This window comes from Parasteatoda tepidariorum, chromosome 12, assembly GCF_982258835.1.
Source record: "Parasteatoda tepidariorum strain Cologne lab strain chromosome 12, Ptep-v5.0, whole genome shotgun sequence".
NCBI lineage: Eukaryota > Metazoa > Arthropoda > Arachnida > Araneae > Theridiidae > Parasteatoda > Parasteatoda tepidariorum.
The window spans coordinates 53,255,639-53,277,660 of NC_141766.1; the positions used below are offsets into that span (position 1 = coordinate 53,255,639).

The window sequence follows — 22,022 nt, forward strand, 5'->3', positions numbered from 1 at the left end:
GCATGGAGAGTTATTTAAATTAGAAGAAATCCTCTTAATTACACTTTTATGTAAATCATTGTGAATTTTCAAATTGTTTGAAAAATTAGAAATAAAAAAAACTTGCCTTTTATGCAGTGAGCAGAAAAAAAGGAACACCCTAAATAACTTTTAATTTAATAATCGGATTTTCACGTACTAAGATTCTATCTTAATGGTTTGAAGACCTTACCTTAAATATGCTAGTTAATTAGTTTCATAGTGCTGACGAATAAAAGGTAATTTTTTCGATGGATTTGGATTCCTTACCTTTATAGTCTGAAGCTGCAATCCGAGAAATATAGTCACCATAGTTTGATTAGGGAAGAGGTCAAAATTCTGGACGCCTTAATGGGAATATTAATTTTATTTCCGCCATATCTTTAGAACTTATGAAATGAGTCGAAACATTTTTGCACGCTATTATAAAATTTGATTATCCATGGATTTTCGTGCAAAAAATATTTTTTATAAATATTTATTATTTTTTATTACTTTATTTAAACTATTAGGGAATATTTCGAAATCTAATGTATATAATTTTTAGAGAAATTTTCATTACATTATTTTTAAAGTGAATACTTTTATGCTGAAAAATACAAAATTTGAACAAAATCGGTTGAAAATCCTGATAAAGAAATGTCAAATATATGACCTTTTAAAAATTATAAGGAAACTTTTCTACTAAACTGGAAACTATTCGACCGATTATGTTCAAATTATGTAAATTACATGGTATTGTATAGTACATGTAAAATTACATAAAATTACATAATTGTTTTGCGAGTGGCACTGCGAGTACATAATCTGTGATATCCAACTGGTTTCTGTTGGTTCTATAAAGATTTGATTTCAAGTATAAATCCTGTAAAAAAAAAGAAAAAAATGGAATTAAACCTCGATATAATGAACTTGAAGAAAGCCATAAAATATTTCGTGGTTTTAAAGTTTCTGGATACCGGAAAACGTAACACTTTAGTCAGACTAAGAACAGAGTTAACATTTAATAATTTTTAAATAAGTATTTGCTTCAAAATCAGAAAGATAGCATGAAATTATTTACCTAATATCAAGTTAATAAGGATTTTTCACTTACATTCAAAATTGTATTTAAAAAAAGTTTGCTTTATGTTCCTCTTCCGCCTTTGCATATATGTGTCTCAAATTTGGCATAGTTTTCAATGTTTCATGTTTGATTCCAGACGTAGATCCAATAAATATTTAACAATGCTGGAAGAACGATTCAGACAACTTCTTTTTGAAAATCTTTCTTGCGAGAACTATAAATGTTTTGCAAAATCAATCAAGAAAATTTTTCAAAATTAAAGCAGTTAAAAGAAATCCATAAAAATTAATTATTTCGAATTTTTTCGGCAAATTATTTCGGCTGTAAAAATTGTTTTATGAAATTGAAGACCTATGAGAAATATGTTCAAGTGAAAGATGTCTTATCAAACTAACAAATGCGTTTTGAATTCAGATTTCCCCCCCCCCCATGATATCGAGATTTGACTGAATAAAGTTTTGACAATAATTTTAATACTACGCAGGCAATTCGTAAATTAACCTCCATTTCGCTGCAAATAAAAAGCTGGCATATATTCAACAATTTTTTTAATTATATCTGAAAGGTACAGCTGTTCTTTTTTCAGCATACTCATTACTTACATTGGAGCTTTGGCCATGTCATTTTATTTACTTACCAATGCTTTCTGTACAAAATATTTTCTGCAATCTCAACTAACTTGTTATAGCAGTCAGCAATGCCTCAAGCTACTTCTTCATGGTAATTAACTGATGGTTATTAAAAGGAATAAAGTTTGGGTCCTTCCTGTAGACTATGTGAAGTCTATCATGCAACGACACCCTACGCGATCCACGCCGCATGTCTGTCACAGACAGTTTTTTTTTACTTCAAAGAAATTTTATCACTTCTGCTACAGCACATTTAGTGGAATTTTCAGTGATAGCCAACACGTTGGTTCTATATACTTAAAGCCTTTTTACACGGTCTAAGCTCTTCAATCCAAAAATTTGGTAGAATTTCCCTCTCCAATAAATTGGATGATTCATCGACACTATCCAAATTCTTGAATGTCACTGATTCGTTGGAAGAAAAGTTTGCACATGTGCATTGTTCAACATTTTAAAATCATACTTACATGCCTTTAGAATTACTGAATAAATTCAAATACAATAATAAAAACACAAATAGACCATAACTGATTAATTTATTTTGAATAAAATATATGAAAACAGACAATAAAATGACACAATCTGGAGCCTGCTTGTTGACGTCACAAAACTTGAGAAGCTCATTGGTCGAGGGAGGAAAAACTTGGATGGAAAGTAGAACATGCTCTACTATCATCCAAGGACTTGAATGATCGTTTACACGATCCAAGCTCAAAACAAAACAAGTTTCCATCAATTTCAATAAATCTTCGTCCAAGATCTAGGATCGTCTAAACAGGCCTTTCGTAAGCCTATACAAGGTTCCTAACAAGCTTCCTGAAACTTGAAAACAATTTTGAAAGCTTCCGGTGTATCCCGCCGCTTATTTTATTCTTTCGAGGCGATGAGTGAACAGGCTTAATATTTAAGGAAGTTCTATTATTGTGATTTGTGTTTAAACTTATACGTAATTTTACCATTCATAAAGAGTTTTTTGTAATTTATAAATTCTAACAGGTCATGGATCTAAAACAAATTTAACAAAATTAATATCACAGCATAAATAAAGTGTAAGGTTAGCCATACTTTGATTGTTATCCCTTATTTGGCTATATTTGTGTAAAATGGCACAGTTTGTTATTTTTTGGATAGCATCATAGCAAGCTTCTGGAGTCTTCCGAATTCATCATTGTTCGTTTTGTTGAAAGTTAGATATAAAGAACGCGTTATATTGAAAACACAAGTACAATAATCTTGAATGGTGCTTTTTTTTCAAGCTTACGCTTAAAAATCAGTATGAAGTTGTAACCCGGAAGCGTTACAACGAATTTTAACCACTAGCGCCATCTGTGATTAGCTTTACGTGGCCAACCATTCATAATCAGTAAATGATACTCATATTAGAATAGCTGGAAGTTTACTTAAGTACACACTCTTAAAAACTTCTCGGAAAAAATGGTTAAATAACAATTTATTTAATGGTTATTTTATACCATATTCAATCAAAGGAGTCAAATAATTATAAATAAAATACTAATCAAACCGTTAAATATGAAAAAAAGTAGTTAATTAACTGCTTTCACCTATTGTGGTTAAACAACCAGAATTTTATCGCACCAACTAGGACCACCTAATGGAGCCACTTAGTTTTTGCAACTGTGTGCATATCATAACCGAGCCGGTTAATCTGTCAATCTCATGACCGACTGAACTAGGGTTCGAGTCCCAGTATTGACACCACAATATTCCTCCATTCTTTCAACACACGAAGAATTACCAGTGTCTAGCGCTCTCCAATGCCCATTACCTTACGAAAAGCATATTAGAAGATCTATTTAAATATCATTTTTTACGCTTTTGAAAAATGCTAGTTGTAAACGGTTAAAAAACCATAAAGTAAAAAATGTTCCTGACCGCAAATTTTACGGTTAATCGGATGGATAGACAGCTACCAGGTATTTTACCATAATTTTAGAATGACACTTTTAACAGTGCAGATTGCTTGATATAATTAAGGATTGCTCTCTTTCAATTAATATTAACGTCACGTTACAACAGAGGTTAGTTCCAAATTGCCTTCGTTATAAAGGAAAATTATTAATAGGAGAAAACAGAAGAAGAGGAAGAAAAACAGAAAAGGGACACTTAAACTTGTAAATAGGATAAAAAATTATTACTTACTTGAAATGCTAAGTTTATAGTAATGAAACAGAATACGATAAAATAGGATCACTTACCTAAAGAACGTATCTAACTCGATAAAAAGAAGTTAGAAAACACTCTGTACCAGTCTGGTTAGACAAAACAAAAGTCAAAACATATGTTTTGTCCAACTAGCCGTAACAGGATGCTTTTTTGTGCTTCATACTATTTTAGTACTTCAGCCGTTTCTTGCATCAACTTCTTTTCGAAAAGAAAATAATTTTATTAATAACAAAAATGTATCTAAAATTGTTCACAGACGGTTTTTAACAGTTTAAAATATTCTGTACATGGTAATTTAGAATTGCATCCATTGTTATATTTTGTAATAATTATTCCCTTTGTTTCTGAACGTTTTCAAATTTTTACTTTTTTTTCTACTTAAATTTAATGTGATAGAAAACTAGAAAAATGTTTAAATTCTATTTTTCTTTATAGTTTTTGTTAGACGAATATAAAATTTCTTAAACGTTACAAGTAACATTAAATCCAATTATATTTCAAATTTTGAGAAATAGGAACTATTTTATTTTATTTCACAATAAAACTTTCACAAGAAACATGTAATTGCTTCTATTTCTAGCATTAAAAATTATAACCGATAAACTTTTCAAGATTTAGGTTGCTAATATTTCAAGTAAAATAGTATAAATTACTAAAGTTAATTGAAATACGAGAGGTAATGTTATTATCTCTTTAACCTGATGATTTAAAATCTTTTTTAACAATGAAATGTTTATAAATTCAAAAAATAAATAATGGTTTGAAACAAATCTTTCATTAAAATTTTATTTTAAAGTTGAGTATTTAATAAATTAAGTTATTTTTGTTAATAAGATGTTTCATGTCTAAATTAGTTTTGAAACTTTTATTAAATAAAGTCAAAGGCGATACACAGTGGGTAATGAAATAAATAGAAAAATACAAGTATGCTATTGATTTTTTAACGCATGCTTTAAATTGTCAAACCACATAATTGAAAAAATTTATCTTCTTTTCATTATGTACTACTTTGTGTAAAATTCTACAGAAATGTTCTAAGCTTTATCGATAGTAAATATGCTAATTGCATTTTCTCCTACTTGCTTTAAGACAGCTTGAGACGAGACGAACCTTTTTAAAATACTAATCATCGGTGACTTTTTTGTTCTGGACATAGTTCGAAATGCGTGTTTAGAAAAAGGGACACATTTCAAAATGTGTGTTTAAAAAATAAACATTGCTCGAAACTTGTGTTTAAGGAAATGGGCACAGCAAAAAAATGTGCCTTTTCATATGTTCAACCCAATTTTAGGATCTACATGAAGAATTTCTTACTTACTTTCTTAAACACTAAGCATAGTCATTACGCCACCAAGTCCCCGTGTGGTAATAAGAACTCCGATATTTCTGGTAAACCGTTATCGCATGAACGGAAAAGTTACCAAATGAATGGTTTAAATAACGTGTGTTTTGGAACTAGAATTATTAACCAGGATTATTAACTATTTTTTTTTACCAGAAACGTCATAACCATACTTTACGGTAATTTTACCAGAATTTTTTTCTCTCCATGTACTAGGCCAATTTAATACCACTGTTATAAATTTATAGGACGTGTGACGTCTATGCAAGAATAACTTTTAATATTTTTTTTTCAAAAAAGACTAATTTAAAAAAAGCTAGTTGATTAAGGTAAATGGACGTCATCACATTACTAATTAATTCGGATCCATTAGTTTATTCTTTAGTAAAAAGAACAAATATCGTAAGAGATGACAGAAATGCGATGTTCTTTCTCTTAAACACGCATTTTGGGCATGTCCATTTTCCTGAACACGCATTTTGAGGTATGTCCATTTTCCTAAACACGCATTTTGAGGTGTGTCCATTTTCATAAACTCGCATTTTGAGGTGTGTCCATTTTCCTATACAAGCATTTTGAGGGGTGTCCATTTTCCTAAACACGCATTTTGAGGGGGGTCCATTTTCCTAAACAAGCATTTTGAAATTTGTGCAGAATAAAAAGCTCACAGATGGACGATTTCATTGGAAGTAGAAAATTATTCTGGTTACTGACGTAAACGCAATAAGAATTTGAGCAAAGCGATAAATACTCCTTAAAGAATTTTGTTGATGCAGGACACGGCAAAAATAATAAATAATTTTATCTCTAATAAACTTACATTCAAATGCATAGGTGTCCAATAACAGTCATTTTAATGTCTGTTTAACATTCTATTGAGAATGCTTGTTAAAGTAATTAAACTATAAATATCTAAAGAATATACAGTACCAACCTTTCATCTTCATGTTTCAATTTCATCAACAAACTGTTTAAATTCAACAAATTAGATAGTCAAATTCTTCATTAAATATCATTAATAGGAATAATTAATATTTAATGCCATTTTACCCACTGTGCATTGTCTTTGAGTTTATATTTTCTGAAGTTTGTATAAACAAAGCAAAAAAATTCTTTAACATGGTCTTCGTGTGCTTGATGGATAAAATACTAATCAAATTTTAACAAATGAAAGGGAAGTTATAATACTGTGTAAAAGAATTTTATAAAAAAGCAGTTTCGTATTTTTGAGTCATGTTCTAAAAAGTAACATACGAAAATGTGTTAATATTTTAGCAAAAAAGTAATGTGCTTTAAACTTACTTATTCTTCCTAAAAGTAAGTTTTGATATATTAAAGTATTTTCTTATTCTTTATTGAAAATATATCTGTATTAAAAAGCCATTTTTTTACCTATTGGTTGTATTGTCAAAAAAAAATATAACGCACGCAACATCGATAAATTTTTTCATAAATTTATTATTTATGGCACTCTAATGTCCTGAAATTCAATGAAAAAAGTAATTATGATGATAATTATGATAAGTAATAGTGATAAGTTTATTTAAATATCTAAGTATATTGCATAAGTAGTGCATATTTAGTGCATATAACGTAAATATCAATAGAGTACACAATTAGCTGCAGTTAATTTTATCATTTCCACCTGCATTTTTCGAAAGTAAATATTACGCTAATTGAAGATTGAGTTAAGTTAGAGATAAACCATGCTATAACAGATAACGAAAAATAAAAGTAACAAATAACTGAAATGTTTAAGAATTTTGTTTTATTGGGTGACACCTGATTTTTTATTAACTCACAAAAACACTGGCCGATAAGTGAATGTGGAGGGAGATGTTTTAAAATGATAAAATGTTTTAAAATACTATCCCTTAAACTGTAACTAGCAATAAATATTAGTTTATGTTTATATTTATTTATTAATTTTCGTGCTTTTAATACAAAGGTTAAATAGGGACATAATACAGGCATGTGAGGTTTGGTCCATAACGAAATATTATTTTACGTATATAGAGAGGAAATATTTTTAGCTAGGCAACAGAGCAACTGTGAACATATATGGCAACGTTACTTTTAAAAAGTAACGAGTAAAAGTACAAGTATTTTTAAAAAAAGTAACGAGTAAAAAGTAAAAAGTTCTTATTTTAAAAAGTAACGAGTAAAAAGTACAAGTAAAAGTACAGGTACTAAACAAAAAAAGTAACGATTTAAAAGTACATATCTTGGAAATCGAAAATTCAAAGTAACCTAAAATTTTATTGAATAATATTCTTATGCTTTTTAATGTTTTTGCAAAATTGTAGTTATTTATTTAATTATTTTTAATTTTGAAAATTATGGATTTATTTTTAAATTCGGAAGAATATTATAATATAATTTTATAATATAATAGTATAATATTATTTTAAAATCAAACATAATTTTAATATCAAACTTTTTATGGATTTGCACGAGAAAGAAATTTTATCTATTGATTTTAATTTTTAGTTTACTTTTATTTATTTAAATTACCATTGATTTAAAATTGTTTTACTTTATAGAAACGCGTTTTAAAAGCACAAACATAAACAAAGCAAACGCGGGGTTTCAGAAAGCTTTGTGATCTTTGAGATAGTAAAAAATAATTGAATGTGCAGTATAAGTTGAAACAGAACAGTCTACAGTTTTATTTGTAACAATGGCTAATGCTGAAGTTATGCAAGAAAATCATTTTCCGAACATTTCTGCCTAACGGAATAATTAAAATTTGTAAACGAATTTTAGTATCAGAGGCTAAATTAATACCTTCGAGTTTTCAAGAATTAAAATAGTAATTATAATAGTTTTTAGAAGCGCAAATAGTTCTGAAGTTCTTAGAGATTTGACTGGGCATTGTTTGACAAGGTCGGGCATAAACATAATTTTAGTAAAAAATGTGCTAGGTAAAAATGTATTTAGTAAAAAATGTATTAAGACAAAAATTGTATTATTAATGAGTTCAAAAATAAAATTGAAAAACGTAATAAGAAAATCCAACATTTTTTATTTAAAATGTATTAAACAAATGCATAAAACTCGAAAATGAATGAAAATAACTTGCTAATTAATATTTTTATTCATTTTGCAAAATAATTGCATTTCGAAAGCATTTTTTTTTTTTAGAAAGCTTACCGAGTTTTAGAAAAAGTAACGATTTCATTCGACATTTCCGTTACAAATACTTGTACTTTTTCCCTAAAAAAGTAACGAAAGTACAAGTAAAAGTACTAAATTTAAAAAGTAACGAAGTAAGTAAAAGTACGTTCTTTTTACTTGTACCAGCTGTACAAGTAACGAAAGTAAAAGTACTGCCATATATGACTGTGAAATTGGAACTGAAAGTGATTTTCATAACAATAATGTTTAGAAAAAATGGAGAAAAAAAACACTTATATATTCTTGCTGAAAAATATTGTATAATATATTTAATAATTTAATTTAACGGGGATGAAAAGTTTGAACTAAACCAATAATATTCATAATTTTCATAAATGTTCCGAACCTGTTGCAAAAGCTTTTATTTTAAAATAATAAAATTTTCTACTTTTCGCATTAGTCTGAAGAAACACGAGTAGTTTCCCTTGTAATACTTTTTCAGAAAAAAGACAATCAGAAAAAAAAACTATTGCGAAAGATGCTGATCAAGAATTAAATTTCACTGTTTTTAGTTCAAAACCATGCTTTCGTTAAATTTTATGTTTTTAATATTTTTTATAAGAAAAAAAGAGTATCAAATTATAACGTTGCATTTTGAAAATAATGAGCGCATTTATAAAGTGAAGTTTTATATTCGTATTACGTATGTAATATTACACCGTTTTTATGGGACATTTTGTCAGATAATAAAATTTATTTTAAAGATATCTCGTTTTCTTAGCCAAGTGAATTTGATATAATTTCGTATGAAGTTTGAAATTTATGTATAAAATGTTTAAATGAATGCTAAAATTTTATTTTAAATGAAAATGTATTTTATATTATTATACTTAGTTACATTACTAGAAAAATATCCAATTTATTTTACAGCCATTTGAACATAAAGATCATTTTTTTCTATTATTTATTTATAAATGGATTATAAGTCTTTTAAGGAAAATATTGACTGTTAATAATGTAATAAAAAGAAAAGAAATATAATATGTACTTTCATAAATATTATAAAAATGAATTATAAGGTTTTATCAGAAAAATATTGCTGTTGATGAATACAAAAAGTTAATATGTTGATCAGGGGCAAATACTATGTAGTTTTCTAGATACTAAAAAAAATATGGTGCAAAATCTGTATAAATATATTAAGTTAAAAATTCTTAAATTTTTTAATTTTTTCAAAACAAATTTTAAAACTTAACTTTAGCTCTTAAAAGAATTTTTTTTAACAGTTTAAATTTTGCTAATATAAAATCTATAGGAAAACAGCTTGCAATCTTTAATAACTCAGAAAAAAAATAAATTGTATTCAGTAATGTTAATTAAATAATATTAATAAACTAACAACGCTTTTTTTAATGCTTGTTATGATTAAATAAAATTATAGTGACATAAAAAATGTAAAATGAGAGATAATACTTACCTAAAAGGGCTCCATTATTAAGCGCTCTTCTTATTATTGCATTTGCCCATGCATCTCTAATAAAACCATCCTCTTTTATAGTCTAAAAGAACCAGAAATACAGCTTTATTTTCCTTATGCCCAGAAAGAAAGCTCCTAAAAAAACAAAGTTTCTCATATTTGTATCATGGTTAACGCATGCTTATATTAAACTTTCAGTTATATTTTAGCACTGACACAAAAATGCATTTTAAAGGTATAACTAGTATTTAAAAAACCATAAATGTACCAAATGTGGACTTTTGACTTGATGTCATTTTTATAATTATTAATGGAACTTCCAAATTTTTTTCATTACGCTGTAAAAACTGTAGTGTAATTCCTACTTTAATTTGGTGATAATTTGGTGTTTGTTAGTTAGCTTTCAAGTTAATAAAGAATCAAGTGTTCATATACACTTTATGTTATTTAATAGATATTTTATGACTGATTTAACCTTTCAATGTTTATTATTTTAGCCACTGAATGGCGGTGTTTAATTATAGAAATTTTAACAGGTTTCATTTTTACTACTCATCTATCCACCATATTGTTAAGTGCTCCACAATTTATACTAATTATAATTTTTTTTTTGGAACAAACTCATAGCTTAAAAAAATCAATCTGCACATTTCCTGAATTATTAAGGCCTCAAATTTATTTGCAAATCAAAATGTATTCTTGCAGTATTGACAAAATAGTGAAGATGGCGAAGGTAAAAAAACGCAGGATAAAGGTAAGTAATTGTTATTTTTGCCCCCTTTTATTCACTTAAACCACAAATTATGAAACTGAAGTGCCTCACTTAATAGTGCATGAACAAGAATTGAAACAAAAATTGCTTACTATACTTTGTAATTAACGTTTTTTGGAGAACTACATATAACTATAAACATGGCTAACTTTTATGATATTTCTAAATTCATTTTTAAGCCCGACGACATGAAGTTTATACTTATTTTATGACCATCGTTGAGCGGCTGACCCAATTACGGGCTTACGACTACTAATGTGCAACACCATAGTCTTGTAATTTCGAGCCTAATCCAGAAGACAAGCGAACTCCTGGATCAAGTATTGAGAGAAATTTGCCTTCGTGGAAGACTTTTTGATGGAACTAACCAGCACTTGCGTTACATGGACAGGAAGACCAGGAAAACCACCCACGGTTAGCCTAATGGCAAGGGGACTCTATCCCATTATCCATCTATATTATCCAGGATATTTTCCGCCGCCACTGTTGTCGGCGATCCGGGTTCGGAATTCGTATCGACCAGCCATCGTCGGGATTCGAATCTGGTCCGCTTCATTGGAAGGCGAACGGTCTATTTTCTGAGCCACCACGGTTCACACAAAACGAATTATTCTTTATGGAAATTTTAAATGGAAATACTTCAAATTAAAGAAGATATCTTTAATGTTACTTTAAATATCATATTTTATAATTTTTTTGAGTATGCGTTCTCTGATATTGAAGATTTGGTGCTATCCTCAGTAAAATACGCTTTTTATAACCTTATTGCTCTTCTATTTGGTATTTTATGTTGCTCAGAAATATCAAGTATTTTAATGCCATTTTGTCACCTAGACACAATCTGTCCTCTAAAATCACTAAAAGTATCCGTTTATAACATTGCTTAACGAAAACAACAAGTTTCACAAAGTAAGCTATAGAGTCGCTTACTTTTACATAACTAATTGAAAGATATCTATGTAGATTTTCTACAATTACAATTTAAGTAAAATGACGAATAAAAAAGGGACAGGTGACGATATTACAATTATATCAATTTAATATAAAAGTAATTCATATAAAAATTAATATAAAAAGTCACAAGTTAAGTTTATATCAATAGATAGCTGCTTAAAAGACTTAAGCCCCTTTATCAATATTCTGAAAATGACTAAAAGAAATGAATAAAATAAAGTAAATGATTTCGAGTAATTAAATTTTTTTCTGTTGATAAAATAATTTTTTTCCTTATACTAATTACTTTAGTGCACACAGAGCACTTTATCTTTCCTTTTTTAAATAGGATAGGAATTATTTAATCAGTGTGGAATTAAATTACCAGAATCAACAACTGCTGCAACGAGTATTGTTAAAAACACAAAGAATGCCCGCTAATAAACCCTATATTTTTCTTATCCCACTCCTAGTTTTCCGATAACATCATCAATTTCCACAAAATTCAAATGCAGGAGCGTCTTGCATTGGAGTTCTCTCTCCATGTATCCACAACAGTTGCATTTATACTGGAGGTTTCTACTGGGGACGATAATTGGCTGTCCACTGCATCTCATTAATTTGGGCACGAAATTCCTTTGTCAACCCCCGAATGAATTAACTATCCTTTCTCAGCATTCTCCTTACCTTGCAAAGGGGATCACTTTCTTCAATGGTTTTCCAATCCTCTCAAACACAACTATATATATATATATATATATATATATATATATATATATATATATATATATATATATATATATATATATATATATATATATATATATATATATATATATATATATATATATATATATATATATATATATATATATATATATATATATAAATAAGTAAATACAAGAAAACACGAAGAAAGTTAGGAAAAACAATAAGTTTCATTTATTGCGCTTAAGCTGCAAGTAAACAGAACTCATTAGATAAGTTCAAAATGAAGAATAAGACAAAGAAAAATTATAGACATATGAAAAAAAGGGGGGGGGGAATAATAGGAAAAAAATAACAAACAACAGTTTATATAATATATATACACAAAAAAAAAAAAATGATGAAATTTTATATAAAAAACCGGAAAAATAAAACCGGGAAAAAAAAAGATATAATCTTTTCTTCAGTCCACGCGATTATATCCGCAAAACAGAGTGCAAATTTTTTGAGTGCTCCTCACACTATTGTATTAATATATTTTACTTTGGTTTTATTGATACAATATCAGAAAGCACTCTGTTTTGCGGATATAATCGTGTGGGCTGAAGAAAAGATTATATCTTTTTTTTCCGGTTTTATTTTTCCGGTTTTTTATATAAAATTTCATCCATTTTTTTTTTGTATATATATTATATAAACTGTTGTTTGTTATTTTTTACCTATTATTCCCCCCCTTTTTTTTTCTTCATATGTCTATAATTTTCTTTGTTTTATTCTTCATTTTGAACTTATATATATATATATATATATATCTATATCTATCTATCTATCTATATATATATATATATATATATATATATATATATATTAAAAATATAGAGAATGCAGGGGAAATAATCAATATTAAGTAAAAGAGAAGAAAAAAGATTAATAAAATAAATATATCTAAACATATATAAAAAAAAATATTAAAAAGCCGGAAAACAAAATAATGAAAAGTTATAATCTCGTCATCAGTTCGTACGATTATATACGCAGAAAGAAGTACTTTCTAATATTGTATTAATATAGCCAAGGCAAAATATATCAATACAATATTGTCTGGAGCACTAAAAAAAAATTGAAATGAAAATAGAACACATTAAGTAAAAAATGTACGAAAAAAAAATATATAGCAAAAAACAGAAAATAAAATATAAGAAATATACAGAACAAAACGTAAAATGTAATCTATAAAGCAAGTAGCAATTTCAAATGGCACGTAATGGAATCTTTCAGGAATGATTTAAAATACTTTTGTAAAAAGATTGCCAGATTATAAATTAAGAAAACAGAACCGCAAATAGAGGTTAGAAGCGTAAATAGAGAGCTCTTTTCTGGCGCGTTTTTACAGCAGCACTGAAGTGCGTTTTATGTGCTAGTTACCTTGGTTTAGCTCGAAAATGTATGTGTGCAAGGTAATAATATACTGAATAATTTAAAGTTTGCAATTAATATGGCTGATATTTAATTATATATACTCGTATATATAATGCAACGAAATTCGATTTATTTAACAAAGGATAAAATTTAAGTAAATATTTTTAGGTATAACAATTTCTTTTGGCATTAAACTTAATTTTTTTTTATTTAAACCAACCAATGTAAATTGCATGATCTTTTATTGTAAATCATGCTTAGCCCCTATCAATAATCAATCAGGCTAAGATCACCCAAGAAATTTTTGTTTTAATAACCAGTCATAAAATTAGGAAAGGAACAAAATTATATATTTGATTCCTATAGACAATAATAGATGGCAGCACCACCGTAAATTTTCGTGTTTCGAAGCTGTAAATAGAGAAAAAATTATTTGCTTTTAGGAAAATGTATTTATTTCGCATTATTGGGATCATAATCGACTTTTTTTTCGGTTAAAAATCTTTCTTTTCAGAAATTTTACTAAGCCTTTCGATTTATTAAGATCAGTCATTCGTCAATTCGTTAAGGAAAACAATATTAATTAAATAACGTCTTGGGATTTACCGATCAGGGCCCTGATATTAAAATTTTCATGAAGGCGTCATGAAAACACACGTTTCGAAAAATACGGCAATTTTCTATTGATTTGTACATTTTAGTCCATACAACTATGAATTCTTCTATAGTAAAAGTAGAGATGTATTGTAATTTTAATTCAACCCTTCAACATTGAAATACATTTGAAATCCTTAGAAACTGAAGGAAAAGGGAATTGTTTAACTAAATCATGATATGTTAGTTATTTTCGAAGCAAATGTTTAATCTGTAAGGAAATCGTCTTATTTTAATTTTTCGCATTTTATTAAAAGATTGGATGCTCCGATTATTGTAGTAAAATTCTTATGAGTAGTACCAAGTAATTGCGAAACGTCGAGTTCAACATAAAATGAAATGAAATACAACTATAAGTGAATTAAATTTTTTAATGAGTTTATTACATGCGCCTTCCTCTACTTTGAGTTTTCAGATGTTGATATCTTGATAGCGTTTTCGTTTTTCTCTAGCAGAAATATTTGCGAATACCAATAGGTGTAAACCTTTTTGTTTATGTCTTTGATAAGGATTCTAAATTCTAAACATAGGTATAAAGGGTGGCCTTTTCCGGAAAACCATATATATATATATATATATATATATATATATATATATATATATATATATATATATATATATATATATATATATATATATATATATATATATATATATATATATATATATATATATATATATATATATATATATATATATATGTATATATATATATATATATATATATATATATATATATATATATACACATATATATATATATATATATATAAAACTCCACCAATCTCCAAATTTTAAAACTCCACCAACCTGTGTATAAAAATCTTGATTTTTCTTTTAAAATTTTTTTTTTTGCCGTTTCACGATATAAAGCCTAAATGTATTTCTCTCGAAACAGAAATCTGGGCTTATTTTGTAGCTAATGATTTCAGTTGAAACTTTCATAACTGAAGCAAACTTTTTCGAATGCACATATCAATGGATAAAAGATGTTTTTTCTAACCCCAGACGAAAAAAAATTTTTTTGTTAGAGTAAGAGAAAACTATTGAAAAATGGTTAAAGTAAGCCAAGAAATATAATTTTTTAAAATAAGGCATAAAGAAATAAAATACTTATTGATCAAAAAAGTGATTCTATCATTGATACAAATCTTGGAACAATTAATTATGATGAAAATAGAAAATCTGGAATTCATAGTCAATTTAATAAATGAGAAGAGAATTAATAAAACTGAAATAAAAAAAATTGCGTAATCAAAAGTTAAATATTATGAAAAAGTTATAAATATTCTTTCTCCATTTCATATCTCTCATGTGACGATAGTTTTGAAGGCATTTTCATTTCTTTTTCAACATTTTCGTAAAAAAACAAGAAATAAAAAGGCAACTAATTGAGAATTTAAGTATCGAAAACGGTTTAAAAGATTCGATATTGCTACTTTTGCATCTAAATTTTCCAAACAAATTAAAGCATCGGCAAATTGTAAATCTTGTTATCGAGCTACATTTGAAGCATTAATCGAAATAGATGGTTTTGAAAGACCTATCTTCAAAAACCCATTTCTGAAAATATAAAACTTTAGAATGAGATTTACCATCCTCTTAGCATGATGAAGGATATTATTTTGTTCGGAACCAGAACGAAATTATTTTGTTTTTTCCTTTGAAGGATATTTTGTTTAGTGTGACAATTTTTATAAAAATCACATTTCTTATTGTCTCCTCTGCGAGGATACATTTTATGTTTTGAAAATTGACTAGAAACAATCGCGTAGTTTTTCTATTTGGACAGCTCTTTAATTATCTCAATATTTTTTTACTGATTTCTATTGATGCCAAGTGACGTTATCTTAAATCTTTAACAATTTTAAGTCAATTAAGTTCATTTTAAGGACTTCTATTTCATTCGGATTTTAAACAAAAAAAATTATCCTAAATTTAAAATGTGATGATTCTACGCAAGATGTATCAATTTTTTTCTTCAAACTATTACTCTAACAAAACGCTTCAACAACTGTCAGTACAGAAAAAATAGTGCTTGCATTGTTTCTATTTTATATTATGCCTCAAGTTTTGTACTGTTGAAGAGTTAGTTTTATACTATCTCATCGAAAATCTTCTGGTTACCTCGGTTGCATCAGGGCCCGATTAAGCGTAGGCAGGGCCCTAGATCATTCAAATTTTTGGGGCTCTTAGATTAAAATTTTTTTTCATATATTTTTTATTTATTCAAATATAAAAGTATTCATATATCTTTTTACTTAGGAAAGCATATTTAAGATAAAAAATAATAATAATAAATTAAATTTTACTTTATTTTGTTAAATTAGATCTAAAAAATAATCATAACATTGTATAATCATAACATATACATTTGAAATTGATTTTTTCTCTGAAAAAATCATTGCTTTTCTTAATTTTTTAAAATTTATTTTCAAAAAATCCATTTCAAGGGGGGTCCTAATCAATGGGGGCCCCAGGCCATGGCCTAGTCTGACCTAATGAGTAATCTGGCATTGGGTTGCATGATAGGTTTTTAAATGCTTTGAAGGTGCCTCTATTCCAGGTAAAGATTTTTAAATTTGGGAGGCATTTTAAATTTACTTTGAAGATATCTTTGCTCCCCTCCTCTTAAAAACAGAATTTCTTGGATTGTGAGCCATTTCGCAACCCTTTGTTTCCAATTCTTCTATCAGCTGGATTTAAAATAAAGTACAAAATTCGTTCCTTATTACAGAGTAATTTGATGGGTAATCTTTCATGATCCATCAATCAAAATCATGGAAATCTTCACCATCTGACTTTAAATTATACTCGAAGCTAATTCAATTCAAACTTTTGTAAAAAATGTCTTTTTTCTTTTTTTAAAAATATTTATGCTATATTTTTATTTAAATTAAAATGAAACATTTATTGTATAAAGCAAAGAATTTCTAAATTACGAAAATAATTAACATGTTTTTTTCGTACAAAAACTGCATCGTACAAGCATTGCTGTCATTACGCTTGACATTGTAGATTAAAATTATGAAATAACTCAATTTAAAGATTTTATTGCAATATACTATTTGAATTTAGCTTAAGGTATTTGCCTTCTGAAGTTTAAACGTTTTACTTCTTTTCCTTGTTGAAACTAGACGAATCTCACGGGAATTGATAACTGAAAGATGCATTGTCAAAATTTATATCTCTCTGACTACGATTTTTTCAATACTCCGACTCGATTTTCTCTAAACGATCTGAGATAAACTTTAAAATTCAGTTTTTACGCCTTTGGTACATTTAATGGCCAATTCAAATTTTTTTTTTTGTTGACATTCTTCTTCAAGATGTTACACAGAAGAAAGATATTCTCCAATTAGACAAGACAAGAAGACGCAAGCATTGCTGTAACTTTTCTCAAAAGTAGCACCTAGCAGAATTTGCTACTACTACACTTTGTCAAGGAAACAACAGTTTACGATTATTTTTTGAAGTAAAAAGGTGATTAGTGATAAATTGCAATGAATAAGTACAGTATAAATAATGATTCCGCACATAAATACCATTCTCGGTATTTTTTTTTATCTTGTTTTGATTAATAAAAATATCATAAGAGTATATTGTACTAGGGAATTATTATTTTCATATAGTACAACTTACAATATTTTTTGTCAGAAGAAAATTGTTTATAGCACATTTTTTGAATAATAAAGAGGTTTTCAAAATAATAATAATAATAATAAGACCCAATAATTTTTGAAATACAAGGTTAACTATTATGTAACGTTTACTGACATTACTTGCTTTGCTTAAATACCAAAGAAAATACAAAAAAAAAAAATGTTTACGAATTGTTGGGTCATACGCACGAGTTATATTACATACTAAACCAGTGCAATGGATGCCAATTTTTTGCAGAAAGGACTTTAGTGCCTTGACGAATTCCTGAAGAAAAAAAATAAATGTGTTCTAAATCTGACATATTTAATCAAATTTGACGTACATAATTTAAAGTGCAAACCATCTAGAAATAAAAGTGTATGTGTTTCGTTAGATTTGGGAAGGATAAGTCGAACATACACTTCAACACTATTTGTATTACTTGAAGGAAACTATTTCAAATGTTTTTTCTTGTTTTAGAAAAAATAGAATTTCAAGCTTTTTTATTTATGCAGCCATTTTAGAGAATTTTGTCAACAAATAAAAATGATTTTAATGTTGTTTGAATTATCTCTTAAAAACGAAACGACGGAAAATTTTTTAAACCCATTTAATGTTATAAAATACCTATATAACGAACCTATAACATAATAAAAACTAAACTTTATAAAATCAAGAAAAACTTTAATATTTACTAAGAACAATTCAAATTAAACTTTATAATTTTTTTCAATTTGGGTAAATTTTATACTTGTAGCACGAAGAATAAACTCGTGTTTTAAGGCAATTAAAATTAATATATTTATTTTATATATAATAAATTAATTATTAATTATTATTAATAATTATTATATAATAAATTAATATTCAATTATAAAAGTCTATCTCATTTAAAGTGATAAAAAATTAATTGAACAATTAATTAAAATAAATGATTTAATTAATAAAGAATAATAATTTTCAGAAAGAAAGCTTTTGCTAAAACATTAATTTGTTTTTACTATTTGTGTAAATTCTATATATGCACCAAGGAGATTAAGGCTTTTTTATTTTCAAGGTAAAGTAATGAAATTTAATGTTAAATATTCATCTATTTTTAATTAAGAAAAACATTATTTTTATTTCTAAAATTCATTTTGCTTCATTAAATTTGAACGAATAGAGCTTTTCTGCTTAACAGTTAGAGAATTTTATCATTCATATTTTAAGATTAAATTACTAAGTTCAAATAGGTAGATAAATAGAAGGGCTTATAATGCCGGCCGAAAAGCCAATAGGGAATTTCTTGGTGATCTAGAAGTCGACAGATAGTACGATTAATTAGAGTCGCCATCTCGATTCAACTGATTAGATTTTCATATATTCGCATAGATATATTTTAATGAATTTAAATTCTTGTTAATATTAAGATATATTTGAAAAATAATTCCCTACGATACTGGCTAAATGACATGCGCTTCCAGTGATTTTAATAAAGAGAAGACTTCAGAATTAGTTTATGGTCTTATAGATCGTACAGTTTAGTTGCTTAATGCGGAGCTTAACCTCTGATGATCATGAACGGTGAGAAATTTGAGCAAAGCGAAATAAAGCCTTATTGTAGACTAAATTCGTACTTAATTAAAGGAAGCCATCTGAATGACATTCGGTGTTATTAATTTAGAATTATGTGGAAATTATGGAAGGCAGTCAATAATAAATAAATATGTTTCATTAAATATTGTTGTAGGAAATTGATTTGTGTGAAGCAAACTATGAATTGACTTCTAGGAATAAAAATAACGAAAAGGTGTGAAAAACATACTTCAGAGCATTAGTTTTTTTTTCTCGTAAATTGCTTAAACTTACACTATTAAAAATTCTGAATAAAATTATTGTAAAAGGCGACAGCGAATTGCTGTAAGTATAAAACATCAGGCAGGCTTGCGAACGTATAGATTAATGTTTCCCAAGCGTTTGTACCCTGTTTGCATTGAACGGTGGTACATATAGCTACATAGTTGGATGCTGTGTTTCGTCTCTTTCTTTGGTTGCTCAAGGGAAACATTGTCAAAGCCTAGCGATGACATTTTCATAAATTCCGATTCTCTCAAATACTTCCATCTAAGTACGTACGCATTCGATGCGATTGATAATTCTACCACGAAAAAAATCATCATGCATCTTTTGTGTCAGAAATATTCGGTTAAAGCACTGAGAGGTTTAAAGAACACCTGTGAAAACTTTTAATTCTCTGCCCAAATTTCTGATATACTCTCCCGTTACACTCACGTCATGGTGATGTACCACCTGCGGTATTTAGCTGCTTTCATTGATTTGCACATCATTCTAGCAGATGTGATTATTCTACAGCTGAAAATTTTATTTCAATGTTCGATTTCCACGTGATTCGGAATTATCCAAAATTTATGGACATATGCTGAAATACTTGTTATCTGATTTCTGCCGCTATTACTACATATATAGTTGGAAAAACTCCTTTTCTCATGTGTCTTTAATATAACTTAAGCATTTGGTAAAAATCCCTTCCCTGTAAATCTATATTACAAATGAAAATCAGAGGAAATAACGCTTTATAAAAATACTATCTTATCAAAGGCAGGAATTTTATGAGTTTTATCATCCAGTATAAAATCAGATAAGCTTACTTTACCACGAGAATTGAATTAAGGGTGCGACTGCAAAAAGTAATCCTTCGTGGCTCAAAGGTTGGAGCATTCGCCTATCAATGAAGTGGACCGGGTACGAATCCCACATACGCGTGGTCGATATGAATTCCAAACCCGACTCACACCGACCAAAGTGTTAACGTAGAATATCCTCATTGGTTGATGGATCATAAGTGAGAGTCCCCTCGGCGTCAGGCTAACCGTGTGAGAGTTTCGTGGTTTTCCTCACCATGTACCACAAATACGGGTTAGTTCCATCAAAAAGTCTTCTACGAAGGTAAATTTCTCACAATACTTAATCCAGGAGTCTCTTGTCTTCTGGATTGGGTTCAAAATTACAAGGCTACGGAGTTGAACATCAGTAGTTGTAAATCCAAAAATTGGGTCGACTGTTAAACAACGGTTATAAAATAAAATAAAATTAAATTTAATAAAAACTGTTGAAACTGTTCATAAATAAAAACTCCAATATTTAAAAGCAATGGTGTTAAATTCTAAGTAGCTACAGGAATTGCAAGAATTACAACGCATGGGTCTTGTACGAATAATAGCAATAATTAAATTATAAAATTAATTAAAATTAATTATTATTTCATAAAAACTAAATTATTATTTTATTAAATTATGTAATTTATTTAATTATATTTTATTTCATTTATTATTTCATTAATTATCTTTATCAATCAATAAGTAGACAAAGTTATTAAAACAATCAATTAAGATAGTTCAATGGAATTTTAGGGTTTAATTATAGCTACCTATGGATAAAGCAAAGCAACTTGAATAAGCACAGTCAATGTCACATGTATGGATTTATTACTACCTTAATTGAATAAGTAAAACAACAGGAATAAGGCATAAATAATGACATAAATCATTATTTGCGTTTTATCCACCTGATTTTGCTTCAATTAAGTTAGTATTAAATAATTATTATTTTTTTCTAATCATTCATTTTCTTCACAACTTGCTTCATTAACAAATATAATTTGTTTCAAAAAATGTAATCAGAACTACATATACATTTTTAAATTATCGGTAATAATTTTCAAATTATTGAAATAGAATATACATATTTTAAAGAATCGTCCTAAAGAAAGGCATGAGAATTTCAGTAAAAATATCTCTAAGGACAAATTCAAAAATGAAGAATGAACCTCGAAATCACGAGATTTATTTTAGTAATATATTTCATCATTTTTTTTTAAGAAAAAAAGCACATAAATTTTCTTTTACTTTTTTCATTTCAATAGCCTTTTAGAGTTATGCTTCAGTGCTAAATTAAACTTTATTGATCTATTAAAGAAAATAGAAAAGATAAAATCTATAAGAAGTAGTTCTCAATATATATATATATATATATATATATATATATATATATATATAAATCAT

At 27.4% G+C, this 22,022-nt stretch overlaps 1 long non-coding RNA gene across 2 annotated transcripts in view; it reads right to left on the reverse strand.

The window, feature by feature from the left end:
- LOC107439389 (uncharacterized) overlaps positions 1 to 22,022 on the reverse strand; it is a 149,522-nt gene that overhangs the window by 12,267 nt on the left and 115,233 nt on the right. Inside the window, exons 2-3 of one of the 2 annotated variants that reach the window (XR_011638325.2) lie at positions 9,834 to 9,968; positions 790 to 883 (exon numbers count right to left, since the gene is read on the reverse strand). This is a non-coding gene — a long non-coding RNA (uncharacterized LOC107439389). The remainder of the gene's footprint in view (positions 1 to 789; positions 884 to 9,833; positions 9,969 to 22,022) is intronic. The other variant, XR_001583558.4, reaches the window with a different exon arrangement.